Source organism: Trachurus japonicus, chromosome 11 (assembly GCF_045865225.1).
Source record: "Trachurus japonicus isolate A0001 chromosome 11, Traja_1.0".
Classification (NCBI taxonomy): domain Eukaryota; kingdom Metazoa; phylum Chordata; class Actinopteri; order Carangiformes; family Carangidae; genus Trachurus; species Trachurus japonicus.
In genome coordinates, this window is record NC_140917.1 from 19,189,017 (window position 1) to 19,203,857 (window position 14,841).

Genomic DNA, 14,841 nt, shown 5'->3' on the forward strand with positions numbered 1-14,841 from the left:
ATGTGGCGGCTCGGCATCGGTGGCAGAGTTGGACTGATAACTCTCACTGTTTTGTGGAACTTTTTTATTTCGTCTGATACTTGTCTCAGGTTTGAAACTATTTGCTCTCTTCTGCATCGGTATGCAGCCTGATAACTGCAAATGGTGATTTCATGGGACTTTGCCGGTATGATGGTTTCTAGGATATGTGGTAGGACTGTCAGTCTGCACCACAGAGAGATGCTTGTGTGTTCGTCTGCTTTATTCAGTGTCTTTTTTTTTTGTTTCCCTCAGGAGCCTCTCAAATTGTCAGTGCCAGGCAACAACTATATGTTCCCCAGAGGGAGCCCAAATATCCAGGGAATCAGGCGTCATTTAGCCTGTAAGAGCCTTTTTCTTTCCCTGACACTCTGTATTGCCTTTTATTTCCCCCCTCTCTTCTCTCTCTATCCTCTCTGCCTCTCAACTGTACAAACATTCTGTCTCATTTGTTTCACTCCGGTTTCACATTAGGTGGTCTCGTTCATTCCCTCTCCAACGTCCTCACCTCCCAGCCCATCCCACTGATGGGCTTTTTAATATTTTTTGTGTCTTATTGGACACTGATGTATGATTGAATCCAATATAGGGCTGCAGCTGATGGTTATTTTTTTTTAAATGTATCAATATATCTAAAGAAAAATACTAAATTACCATGAACGACAAGTCAAAACCCAGTGGGATTTTAACTTAGGGAACAATTACATTTAATTTATTGACTTTGAGGTTGGTTTCTTTGAGTTTTTCTCCTTATCACCAATATCAGTTGCATATCCAACTGGTTCTCTGGCAGTTTCTGTCAAAACCTCTATACTGTGTTGTCTTTTTAACTGCATAAATCTCCTAACTGTACATCTGACAGTAGAAATACAACTCAAACCCCATGTCTGTTTTATCAGGATGCAATAAAACATCTTAAGAATATAAACAGATTCTTCTAACAAATAGTCAGGTTCCATAATCTATATATTCTCTAAATATACTAACTTCAATTTCTTGGGGCTATGATTTGACAGATGTCAAAATAGGTCAACCAGACTTAAGTAGTGGGTTTTGGTAAATAATTGATGATAGCACGTTTCATTTTTTGGGGGGCATCCACAACACATAAAAGACATTTTAATAAACAGGCGGGGATGTAAAAAATCATGTGCACACAGTTAGAATGATCATACTGGATATGAACTCCCCTAAAAATTCACGGCCATTGTGTTTTTGGGGATGAAACCATTTATATCCTGATTGTGGGCTCCAAACAGATGCATTGTTCAACCGTCATAAATGACAGGGATAAAGCAAGGATAAGGACATGGTACTGAACACAGTGCTGCTGCTGCTGTGTGTGTGTGTGTGTGTGTGTGTGTGTGTGTGTGTGTGTGTGTGTGTGTGTGTGTGTGTGTGTGTGTGTGTGTGTGAATATCTGTGAAAGCGTGTACTCAAAGTGTTTGGAGACTGACTGGACAGAGTGTCACAGATAGAAATGTAAGGCTGTGTTTTAACAGCACCATCACAACACAAAGTGCTACATAACGTATGTAATGTCAGTAAATAGATTCTCATACCCACAGAGCACTGCTAAAAACTGATCGAAATGAAAGATGAAAAGGTTTGTTTTGATACGTAAAGGGCCGATTAACCATCACTCTCTCGGCCAATCACACCACTTATACCGTGTTTCTGTTGTGTGAGTGTGATGCATGAAAAAGTGGATCAGAAAATGGAAATAGACCCAGATGTTTTTTCTTTTCTTCTTTTTTTTTTCTCTCTTATAGAATAATATTGTTGGCTGGCAGGTTTAGAGTGGCAGAGCATGAATGCATGCCATAGCTAATATGCTGCCAAATGCAGATGATGTGCCAATGTATTCTGATGAGGATTTAGAGAAGAAATTGCTAAATGAAAGGGAGAGGTATGAGATTTCAGATCGAACTGTGTGGGCTGCTTGTGTCCAGGGGGTCGTCTGGATGTCACAGTGGCCTCCACTCCCAGTGGATCTGGGGTGTAAGTAGTAACTGGTTTTATGGTGCAGGTTAATAATCGATTAATGTCCGTAAGTGTCACTTTGTTTGTTGTAGTATAAAAAAGTACATGTCTGTGTACATCCTGTTTTCATCTCAATATTGGAGCTTATGTAATATATTCACACATCCCTCACATCAGTGTGTGAAAAGCAACAGCTGTCAGGATGTGATGACTCAATTTCTTGACAAGCGTGACACTGAGCAGCCATGTTGGAGCTGAAGGAGATACTGGCTGATGAGGAACAGCCACTGCCTATTAATGTGAGCCAAGTGAGGGCACACGGGGAGGAAAGGCTCCGACAGAAGTTGTGTCTGTTTCATCTTGAGCGTGAGGAGAGTTTACTCCTGACAAGTCTGATTGGCTGGATGTGAACCCGCCATTGGAACGTCCAATCACACAGTCAATACAATATTTGCTATTTATTGAGGCTTTTTAGCTAGCCTACATGTGCAAATTCTAATAAAAGTTCCCCAATGACTCTTTACACTGGCACTGTTTCTGCATCCAAGATGACTGTGATTGTTTGAGAGGAATAAAACAAACCAGTGCATTTTTCCCTCTATAGCAGAATGATAATGTGATAATAGCTGCAGCCAGCACACACCCCTTTAACTAAACTTGGGCTTCCTTTGTATGCTATAAGTAGGCCTATACTGTATATTCACCTACCCACTGTTGTCAGCTGTGATATAAACAGCCAGCACTGGAGATGTTTAGACGTTTGCTGTGTAAAGGCTGTATGGTCAGAATGAATTCACAGCAGTTGCAATGATTTCCAATAGTGAGTTCTAGGAGCATAAAGTATCAAAACATCCATCCAGACTTCTTCTCAAACTCTCTTGTGGCAGATTCAAACTCTCAGCAGGCTCTGCAGACCATCAGTATTCTTAATATGTTCCCATCATCCCCCAAAATAAAATAAAATAAAACTGCCTCTGTGTAGATACTCGACCCCTTTGAGCTAAGGAGGAAATGTATGTCTATAGGTTTACACTTTTGCCTGTTTACAGTATAGGAGTCCACTCAAGGTTGTTTTCTGAAGTTATACTGTATTCTTGCAGCTGTTTGGTCACGAATCTCTACAGTATTATACAGGATCATTAAAGCAATCCAAATAAAAACAAATCTGGCTTGATATCTGTTGAGCCTTTTGGCTAACATGGAAAGTCATTTTTCAGTATTTGGTCAGTAGGCCACCTAATTCAATAATAATGTTTCCTTTAGTCTGTAATCAACTAGTTCTGTATTCACAGAGAGAGGAAACATCTGTATAGCTCTGTGTTTTGCCATCACCATTTACAACTCTGGTCAATGTGTTGATGTTGTCAGCGGGTGAAAGTGTTTATCATTCTACTCCTGTGCTGGAAATGCTGTATATCTGATATGTTGTGTGGTCCATGGGAATAAGAAATAAAACATTTATATACACAATAGGAGTTAAAAAAATATATATAAGCTACCAGAGGGATCGTTGGATAGAAAGAAAACGTTGTGTAACTTTGTTTACAGTCTGTGAATTTACTGTATGTGGCAGACAGCGGAGAGATCTGATTCAAGGTCGTTCAGTGGACACAGTCGTGTCCTCCGTAGCTTATCTTCACTCAATCCCTGTATCACAACTGACAGAGAGAAAATAGCTGCGTTCTATGTACAGTACAGCATGCGTACACACTAATCTAGTCCCTATGAGATATAGATAACCCCAGAAACCACAGGTAACACACAAACAAATCACAACAAGTTCACTTTATCAGCAGCCAAAGGAGACCTGGCAACCTGTCTCCTCGCTATTGTTAATCGTTCCTTCTCTCTCTCTCCAGCCTCCATCTGTCTTTTCTCCTTTTCTTCCTTCCGTGATCTCTCCCACTCTCTCTCTCTTTCTCTCTCTCTCTTCCTTTCCCTCCCACTTTCTGGCTCTCTCTCTCACTCTTTCCTTGAAGCCCGCAATTTAATAACCTCAAGTGCTGTCAGAGGAGGCATTGAAAAATGGCTTCTATAAAACATAACGGCCTTAATCAGAGTGCGCTGAGGATTCTCCCTGCTGCCGCTGATCCCCCCCCCCCCCCCTCCTCCCTCCCCCCAATCCCCGCCTCTAATGAATTAATGTTGAAATATGCAGGGGCTCAGTAGTCATTAGATGTGCGCCGCGAGACGTGATTTAAGATGGCTGCCTTTATGTGTCTGCCAGGCAAGATGGAGCGGGACGGGCCTGGCTGGACAGTGATTGTCTTGACTGACTGAGTCAGGAGTGCTTTAAGACCACTCCATGGTGACGGCGATAGGTTACCACGTGTATTTCTGCTAGACTGTTGCTGCTCCTGGGTTTTTGAAATTTCAGTCATGTTGTCTTTGTTTGTATCCAGTTGACACAGGGATGGGAGGTGAGATTTATGTCCTTTATCCGCTGAACCAGTGCAGCAGGCTTTAGTTGTGAGGTGGCATTTTGTGATCATTTGTGTTTCTATCGTGGCTTCAATGAGGAGGGTTACCACTGTGCATGGTGGCCTTGGTAACAGAGCTGGAGTATGATGCTCTCTTCCCTCAGCTGAGCGGTGTCGTCATGGTAAACTGCTCTTCTCAAACATGTGTGTTCGCACATCTACAGAGAGTACAAAGGGGTTATCAGAACATTTTGACCTGTCTTAGTGTCAGTTTCACCTCGTCAAGCTTTACTGTAGGTTCACAGAGTCAATAATCCTACAGGCCGACACCAAGGTTGGAGAGTAACTGCAACAAATAAAATAAAATAAATAGTACAGAGAGAATAGATGAAGACAAAAAACACTGTGATTTCTGAGTGTAATTACTCACGGAATAGTAAACAGAATGAATTTTACGATCAATTAATCTCTCCACAATTTTATCAGTAATCATTTAATCTTTTAGGCTATAAAATGCCGGAAAATGTGGACATATACAACAGACAAAAACAACAAATCCTCTCATTTCGGGAGCTGTATGTAAATATTTTTCTCATTTTTGATTGGTTAATGATCATAATGATTAATCAGTTGTAATTATTGTTGCAGATTCATGTTTTGTTATTTGATTGATAAATAATCAATTACTGGATTAATCAGCTGAGCACTAATGACAACCAAGTCGAAAGTTAGACTTCTGTGGCACGTGTAATATATGTTCATTTAATAATTCTTTTACATTCTTTGTCTCGACTACATGTGTTTTTCAGAACTTTAAAAAAAAAAAAAAAAAAAAAGAAACCCTTTTGTCTCTTGCATCCAAAGGCAAATCTCTTACCTCTCTCTCACCTGCTCCTAAAACTGCTTTACACATTAATCACTGGTGTTTTCCAAAGGTGTCACACAGTAGATGTTGATCCACACAGGCTTTCATTGTGTTCATTGTGTGGTTTGAGATTGCTTTTTCCAAATATGGTAATGATAATAAATGAATACTGTAATATGATCTGAATGAGAGAACATGTTAAAGCAGACAGTCGTACCTCTCACCAATGTGCCCCACAGAATTCATCAACTCCATGCTACTTCTTGAGCACAAGCCCCTTACCATCAAACATCCTTCAGACATATATTAAAAAAGGGAACATCAAAGTGAAGATGCTGTAACTTTTCTGAACATTTTTTGACAATGTTTCATTACTGCTGGGCAGGTCTATAATCTATTTCCTTTGAGACTTCCTTCTTAAGTCGAGATCACACAATTATGAGAGCTCTCATTCTGACGGCAGGGCGGAAATTAATTAATAAATAAACACTGCATTTACATTCATCAACATGCGGTAAGAATAGCTCTAATTATCACAGGTGAATTAGCACTTTCATTTTTGTGTCAAAAAATTAATTGTATCCCTTAACAGCTATTCCCAGGGGGAAGTTAAAGAAGAGAATGGGGAAGGTAAAAGGAGAAAAAAAACACAACAGTGTGGACCACCAGGAGTGCTAATTGCTGCTTTCAAAGCCTTGCATCAGTGTTACCATCTTTCCACAAGAGTGTACAGTGTCCCACAGAGAGATGCCGTAGGTAGCACCTTGTTACAAATACACGGATGTCAAGTCTTGATCTACAGGACCTGGCAGGGAGGTTCTCTTCATCTTCCCTTAACCAGGCAAGTTGACCGAGAACAAGCTGTATTTAGAGCGGCAACAGCGTGAGGTGACTATTAAAGTGAGACAGGACTGAACTTCCTGAGCTCAGTGGGACGTTTTTCATATTATCGCTTTGCCAGTCAGAAAACTTGACTTTGAACACGGCGTACAGTGTACAGACATCCATGTACAGGTAGACCTATCACTTAGAGCAAAGGCCTCCTGACTGTGAGCGCTTACAGAATACACCAGCATGCGAGACAGACAATATTGATTTTGTGATCCAGTGGGTGTGTAAAAGGTTGAAACATACAGATTACATTGAAGCTCTGTGCAGGCAAATGAAGAAAGGTTAAACTTTGTAAAACTGCTAAAAAAAAATCATCATTCAAATCTTGTAAGGATTTTAAGGGTCATTCTGACTGGGGTTTGGGTTAATTATTTTCATTATCGATTAATCTGTCAGTCTTTTTCTTTTATTTGGTGAGTTGTTTCGTTGCTAGAAAACTCTAGAGTTCAAGGTGATGTCGTTATTGTGCTTGTTTGACCAAGAGTCCAGACTTTGAGGATATCCAGGTTAGCATCACAGAGACAGAAGCTCACTGATTTTAATAATTCAGTTCCTGTCAATCTGCTAATTGATCGTGTTGCTCCAGTTCTGCCTTCAAGGAATGTGGGTGATTCTTAATTTAAGAATACATCTTTCAGAAGAAAGAAAAGATGAAGACGGGGCAGACTATTTTATGTCCAACTATCTACCTGTGCCTCTGAGTGACAGAGTGGCTGAGTGGGCATGCCATATGTGAGTGTCTTTAACCCTTTTCCCATTTTGTGCGTTAATGTCTGAGTGAATATCCTTGTACCTCTACTGTGACTGAATGACAGAATGAGTGAGGCTGAACGTAGGGATCACTTCATGCATGCATTCTTGTGTGTGTGTGTGTGAGCGTTTGCGTGAGCGTGTGTGTGGTCAACCCACTGGTGAATACCACTACATTAGCCAGGCCATTAGCACATTTAGCTGTCTGTAATGCCCGAGTGTTAGTGACACGCCGGGGTCCCCCCTCCACTTAGGCACCAACTTTAATAGACAGGACTGACATGCCCGGTGACAGTAATGCCACGCGGTGCCTCTGCTCTGGAGATCACGTAAGATGTTTGGTGGTCTTCCATCTCAGAAAGCAACTTGAGCGATGCTACTTTAAGTGTCTCATCAGGATAACATTTAAGGAAAAACACAATAGGGGGTAAATGCTGCAATATTAGCTTTGATATAATGTTGCTGCGGAGAAAAAGTCACTGTATAAGTTGTTAAAGTAAGGTTTGGATCTTCACATGAGGCTCTTTCACCGCGGACATTTTGACATGGTGCAGTCGGAAAAGTACAGGCGTAGATAATGAAATTAATGACGGCTGAATTCCATTTAGCTCCTTCAGTTCCAGGGTCTTGGTTTTTATGCTGGCTCAGTGGCACGGTGTACTGGAGGACACTTCATGGAATAAAAGGCATGATTTCCTTCACCTGGGCTTTTTTCTGCCTTGTTGTTCCTGTGGAAAAAGGTCTCCAGAACAGAAGCATTGTTGATTTTATCAGTAACACCTAAAGGCCTAAGACACAGTCATGTTTCCCTATGTATTTTGTTTCTGCTTACAGATGACCAATCATACTTGGATTGTTATGTGAAGTCAAGATTTGAATCTTGTGCTCCTCAGCTAATTTTAGTTACAGTGAGTTGTGTGTGGCATGACTGTAGAACTTTTCTGTATATTTTCAGTAATACATATTTCTTACTGTACTGGCAGCACTGTTGCCTGCTTCATACTGTAGCAGTTGTTTACCATATAAAGCAGGCAACAATGCTGCCAGTATGTTACTGTAAAACAGCAAGGAAAAGGCTAACAGTGATAAGCAGCTGTAGCCAGATACAGTATTTCCCTCAGGAGACTAACGACAAAAATAAACAAACGTGAATATTGGTCCAAATGTCATGTTGCTCTATATCAGCTGGATTGTTTTTCATTTTCCCTATCAATATAAAATATGCTGATATTTCAAAATTGTGTTGACAACTCCTTTGTGCTGCCACCACATGGGCAGGAAGTCATTTATTGCAAGTTTATAGACGCCTATTTAAGGTTGGCATATATATTCTGTGTCTAAAAATAATTCAAATTATGTAGAAGCACTTGCTGAGAGAACATGCCGATAATTACACTGGTAGTTTTGTATCTACAAGCTGAAGCACATTGAGTAAATACATTTTTCTCACCCGTCTCCAGTGTCTGGCCACAGGCTGTCAGTATCACTGTCAGATTAATCCTTAAGTGTAAATCCAATCGTAGATGATGTGAAGTGCTCCTCAATCTTCGCTCAATATACTGCACACTGCCAGTTCACCATAAATGAGGCCATTTGATGAGCTAAGTTTGGACACAAGAGCCTAATGGCGGCATTAAAGAGGAGACCTGGGAGAATAGATGGCCGGACATCAGTCACTTTAATCACCTGTTTCATTATTCAGTGGATGGGTGCCACCTGGTCATACATGAAGGGTGTCAATGGGATCCAGGGTCTAAGGAGTGGTGAGACATCCTAAAGGGGAGCCATGGAGAGTCCAGTCCAGAGAAGCCTCTTTATTTTTAGTCGGGGCAGAGACACATTTGTCTGGCTCAGCGACTGTGTGTGCGCTTTTTGAAAGATAGGAAATAAAAGAAATTGATTGTATCTGTGTTGGTCTGATTCATCTTTGGAAATGAGGTCATTTTTTTAATCGCATTCACAGGAGATTGCATCGTTATGATGAAAATCCAAAGAAACTGTTCAGTGGGGTTGGAAGGTGCAGCGGTATTACAATCTGTTACTTCAAGTTCTGCTTTACTTTATCTGTTTGGGTGATTGAATGATTGGGGGCAGCCAGATGCGAGGTGGAGTCCTAGTTGGGGCCTGAATCTGGATCAGTTTCTTTTTCTACACCAGAGCACATGTAAATGTGAAACTATATTTGCACATCTTGTTTTTTTGCTTAGTGTAGAGAAAACTGTGCAACTGAGGAAACAACCAAATTTTCATCTAAGAGAAGTGACCCTTCTTAACGCTCCATCTCATTTTGTCAAAAGTCTACACATCTATGCAGGACAGACCTCGCAAAACTGACCAGAGCTCCGGTTTAAACATTTGAATTCTGGGTAAAGGTCATGATACAGGAGAGGCAACACAGGCCCGTAGCATGATCCACACCCCAGCATCTCAATGCGGCCCCAACGTCCACTTTTCACAGGCGCACACCACAGAGGAGATAAGAGAGAGAATAAGCTGTCAGCAGGCCGAGTTCGCCAGTCCCCTCTATATTCTTCACATTACTACAGAGGGAACAATGTGTCTGCGGTGGCAGGTGGCCATAGTTCATAATGTGCTGATGCTGACCAAGTGTCAGTTTGATCCATGGGATCGGTGAGTGGGATGGGGCTGTGGCTCCTGAATCCTTAAGCAAGCAACTGTGTGGTGCTCCTATGGGGACGGTCGGAGACATGATACAGATGAGACTGGCAAATATCTGCCTAATGGCAGACATACAAGGCAGAGAGAGGGGGAAAGAGAGATGAAGTGGGAGAGAGACAGTGGGCAGGACAGATGAAGGGCTGAGTATCACGTTTGAAAAAGGCACAAAGGCAGATACAGGACTTGTCATCCTGTGTTATTTGTCATCACAGGCCTGTAACACTTAAACTAATGTAGTGTGTCCATCTAACAAACCATAAATGGAAATGTTTGCAGGCCACTCTGTTTACAGACGGTCATAACAGTTGATGTTGTGTGTTTGAATGAACTGCTGATTCAAAAGATTTGCTTCATGAAGGTTTTCGTGGTTAGAAAGCAAACAAAGTCCTTGCACTGTCTCTATTATAAAGGGTCATTAAAACAAGAGTATCATACTTATGCATGGAATAATGCATGATGGGACATCCTGATGTAACAACCAATGAGGCGGACATGAAGTGTGCTGCAGTGTGGCTTTTCTCTTGTTGAATTGATTATTTTCTTAGTGCACTGTAGATCATCTCACCCCTGAGTTTGTTACAACACTGAGATGGCTAGTTAGTGAAGGAAAAAAAAGAAAATGTCATCCATTTTTAGTGCATCCTGCTGCCCTCTGGGTTTTATGATGCTACCTATACAGTGGCCATGAGAGAAAATGCCAAATATGTTTGAAAATGTCATACATGTTTGAAGTCAGACGTAATCATTTTAACTCATAGTAGGGCTGGCCTAAAAATGTAAACACCGGCTCCATACATGTAGAAAATGAGTCAACTTTGACAGTATATTATATATTATTGATGAACATGATTGACACACCACTGGACTTTACTGCGAATCCTTTTAACAAGGTTTAAGATTAATTTACTGAAATAAATCTGAGTTTCTGGTTCGTACAATTCCTACAGGATCTGCAGGGAATATTAAAAGAGGACTATTGAGTAAATGAGTATTTTCTGTAACCATGGTAAAAGATGCCACTAGTTCATGTTCCAACTCTGTTTGCAGAATATAAGCTACATATTATATTTGAACACAAATACAGTGTACAAGTGGATCTGTACAGACCACAGCAGCCGAGACATTTTAGTCTGCAGCGGTGACACGAATAAACTCAACTTTGGAGGGACATAGTTAGGACACACTTGTTTACACACACACACACACACACACGCCCTCCTTGAGGCAGGTTTTGCAGTGAGCAATGAGCTGAGTGAGCGTGATCAAAGCAACAAAGCAGCACAGGAGAAGAGACACGCACGCACACATTGCACACATCATCAGCAGGAAAAAGTGTAACTCACACACACATTGACAGAGCTACTTTATCAGTCCCAGGATCTGACTCAAGAGCATTTACATATTCAACAAACTGTCACATCCACAAATGCACGCAGGAGCTGTAGGCATAGATTAATTTATTAAGTGATGAATGAAATATTTACAGAGTGACAATATATCCGTGTCACCTAAACAATGCAGACAATATGCTGTAATATGTAACAGCATGTATGTGGATTTAATAAAGCGTTCATTGAATTTCGATGCAAAATTCAGTCGCGTACAGGTATTTTTTTTTTAAACGACTAAGGGGTGATCAGATGGTGACGTGTTTCCTGACACATGAGGATAATTTGATGAAATTTATTTAGTTGCCTCTCCCACAGTCGAGAAAATCATGAATTATGAACGCGTGCAGGTGCGTTTCTCCACGCATCTCTAATGTTTTATTTTTTCCTGTTCGTATTCAACTGGGTGTCCGTGGGTTTGCCCTCCACTACATCCCTGACCCGAGCTCATAGTCTCTCATTGTCACTCCTTTAGCCCTCCCTCCTCTTTCATTTCCAACTACCTCCTCCCTCTCTCTCTCCCTTTTGGTCTTCCTCTGCGATTTATTGCACGGGGCAGGCAGACAGCAGAGAAACCTCCCTGTATGGAACGATCTGTCATCTCAACATTATCAGCCAAACACACCGCCTTCCATATTGTGCTACAAGGGCTTGGGCAAATTGCTATTTTTATGGGACATGATAAAGGAAATGCTACCTTATGTTCACATTTTTTACTGCCCAATGTTAGAGCGCGACACGCCGTGATTCACTATATTGGAAACTAGTTTGTGTAGTGTGTGAGGTGCGTATGCGTGTGTTGCTGGGTGGCTTGGCTGCAAACAAGGAAGACGAACATGAATATTGTTGTAAAATTGTCATCCATTAGACAGTTCTACAGAGGTTTGATTCAATAGATCCTCAAGTCATGTCAGTCATAACAGCAGTGAGGCACAGGAGTCTTGCACGGTTGGTTTTAATTAGAGTGAAAAGGAGTGATAGATTAATCTCAGTTACAAATGGTGACTTTACTGTATGTGGAGTGTGTTTAATCCCAGTTTTCAAAGGGACACACACATATACATACATTATGTCTAATCTATTTGGGTCAGTTACTTCTCATAAATCAAGTGCAAGTGCAAAAAGTCAGAGGGAGTAAAAGGGCAAATTAAAATGAGAAATAAAGACAGGTGGGGGAAACAAATTTAAAGGCAAAAGGCAAACCTATTACCATGTTCTGTGGGCAAGACATGTGCATGTTGACTTCATCTGTCTGCATTTTTCTTCTCTCCTCTCCTTTCCTCTCCTCTCCTCTCCTGTCTTTTCTTCTCCTTCAATCCTTCTCTCCCTGAGCCCTCGGCGTGCCTGACAGCCAGCACTGCACCAAACTGACAGGCCCTCAAACCGTGGCCAAGAAAGCGAGCATTAATTAAGTCATTGCCGGACTGTAATTTCCTTGAGAAGTAAAAAAATTTCCACACACGCGAAAAGGTTACCAAGACCTTTTCTGTGTCAAAATTACCATGCGTCATGAATATTAATGCGCTTAATGAAGACAACCTTTGGTTCATCAAGAATGTTCCAGTAGCAGGTGCCAAGCTGATAAACTCACTCGGTGAAAGCTGCTGTTTTTTTCCCCCCACTTTTTCTCTATCTCTTTCTTCTTTTTTCAGTTTTATGTCAGATCCTTAGAGAGTCAGTTATTTAAATCAACATCTTCCTATCAGAATTTACCGGCTCACATGAAAACACACACATCTGAGCACCTTATTTTTCCTATTTACTTGTGCTTGGTTTGTGTCTTAGGCCTGCTGACTCTGGTCATCAGTTTTCCAAAGGAAATGTTGGTTTTAAATGTTTATCTCTCAAACTGTGAGGGAATAAAAACAGTTTTTTATTTTCAAATATCTGGAAAATAAAGTTCAGTAAAGCCAATTATACACTGAGTCATGTTTCAGACGAGCGTATGTGTACATGTTTTTTCAGGGTTTTTCAGTTTTGAGTTGGGCAAAATAATAGCTTTCTCATTTCTATGTATAGCTGGAATCTAAATTGGGTTATAAACCAATATTACAAAATACCTTTGTTGTCTTTTTGTCCATGTGTGCAAGCTTTACAACTGAAATTTGAAATTGACTGGCATTGAGTGGAAAGACCACTAGGTCAATAAGCTAGTGCTGTGTGAGATAGTTAGCTTGGTAGCTCAATTACAGGATAGTTAGCCAACTAGCTAACTATCATGTAGGATATTCACATAAAGTATTTCTGTTTTTCTTCAGAATCAAAATCAGTGACTTTATTTGCCAAATCTACACAGCACACAGGACTGTGGTGCAAGAGAACAGGAGTAAGCAAAAAGACACTATTAAAACAACATCATCACTGATTATGTTAAAAATAAGGTTTCAATTTACAAGTAATTTGAAAATAAATAAATAGATAAAAGTGGAGGGAAGACAGTAGTGCAGTAAAGTACAGTTCTTATTGCACTGTTAAGTACTACGGTTGTGTTGCCTTAGCAAATACAGGAATCATTCTTGCAAAAACTGATACACATTTTTCTTCCATAACTCTTTGGACCATGAGAGGAAAGGACCATGATTAGCACTGTAGCTTAGCATGTGTCTTAGTTAAGTTAGCTGAGTTGGTGCTAACGCTGGTGAGCTCTTATTATATCAGTGTTAGCTGTCAGCATGTGGACTCTGACTCTTTGACTGTGCATCAAGACAGCTGCTTGTGTTAAAGCAGAAATAAGTGATATATTTGTGTTAATATAAGTCTTAAATAGTTATATCTTCCGACAGCAATCACTTACATAGAGTGTTTGGTCTGAAACATGGGTCTGTCAGTCACTCTGCTCTGCTCTGAGCCGAGGAGAAAACATTTCTCGTATCCTACAGTTTTTATCCAATGAGGAGAGAGAACGGCATGCAGGGCTGTGTGTGCAGCCAAGGGACGCCGTGAATGTGGCGACGTAGGGACGAGGACTGTTATGGTGCGTTCAAGGAAACTCGTAACTCGTGTTTTTCCGACCTGTGAAGTTGTACCAGTTTGATCTGGTACGAGTTCACGGGTCGGAAGTTACGAGTGGCCGTTATAGTGACGTTCACAGGTAAAACAGGTCGGAAAAACATGAGTGGGTTGCCTGGAACGCTACAAAGTCGTAAGTTGTGACTTGAAGCTGTAATTTACCATTTCAAAAGCCTGCCTGGAACGCAGCATTAGCCAAAACGACCGGATTGCTTACTTCTGCTTTAACATGGATTATTTTGACTATAGCTAATAAACTTTCATCACAATGACTTGTCTTCTGGTTTAGGAGATTTCTATTGAGGATAGAATATAATTGCACCACTTGGCCTCCGAACATCCACCAACCAATCAGCTCTTTTCGTTGGTCGGCACTCATCTGACCACAGCGTGGACAAAGTATCTGCATCATGTTAAATTGTCAGTTTTATTTATTGATGTATTAAACGCCACTGATTTGTAAATAATGACGGTTATGGTGCATTTTACTGAGCAAGAACAAGCCACCGAGTGTCATTGACTGAGCCTTTGATCTCTGGGCTCTGCGGACAAGCTGCCCCTTCACTCCTCCTCCTCCTCCTCCTCCTCCTCTCCTCCGCCTCTTCCTCGTGCTGCACTGCCTCTGCCTATTATTTCCATTGTGTAATTGAGATGCAGAAACATTGACAGAACTCATTTACTGCGATGGAGAAGTGTGTAATGTGGAAGGGAACACAGATTATTACATCAGGCCACACACACACACACACACACACACACACACACACACACACACACACACACACACACAAGGCAGGCAGAGACAGACGTTAGTAAAAGAGAATGTAATTTGGCACCA

At 41.1% G+C, this 14,841-nt stretch overlaps 1 protein-coding gene across 1 annotated transcript in view; it reads left to right on the forward strand.

Moving 5' to 3' along the window:
• Window positions 1-264: 264 nt before the first annotated feature.
• Window positions 265-14,841, forward strand: part of tshz1 (teashirt zinc finger homeobox 1) — a 64,387-nt gene continuing 49,810 nt past the window's right edge. The window contains exon 1 of the mRNA XM_085791508.1: window positions 265-361. The gene's annotated coding sequence lies outside the window, so the exon portion shown is untranslated. The remainder of the gene's footprint in view (window positions 362-14,841) is intronic.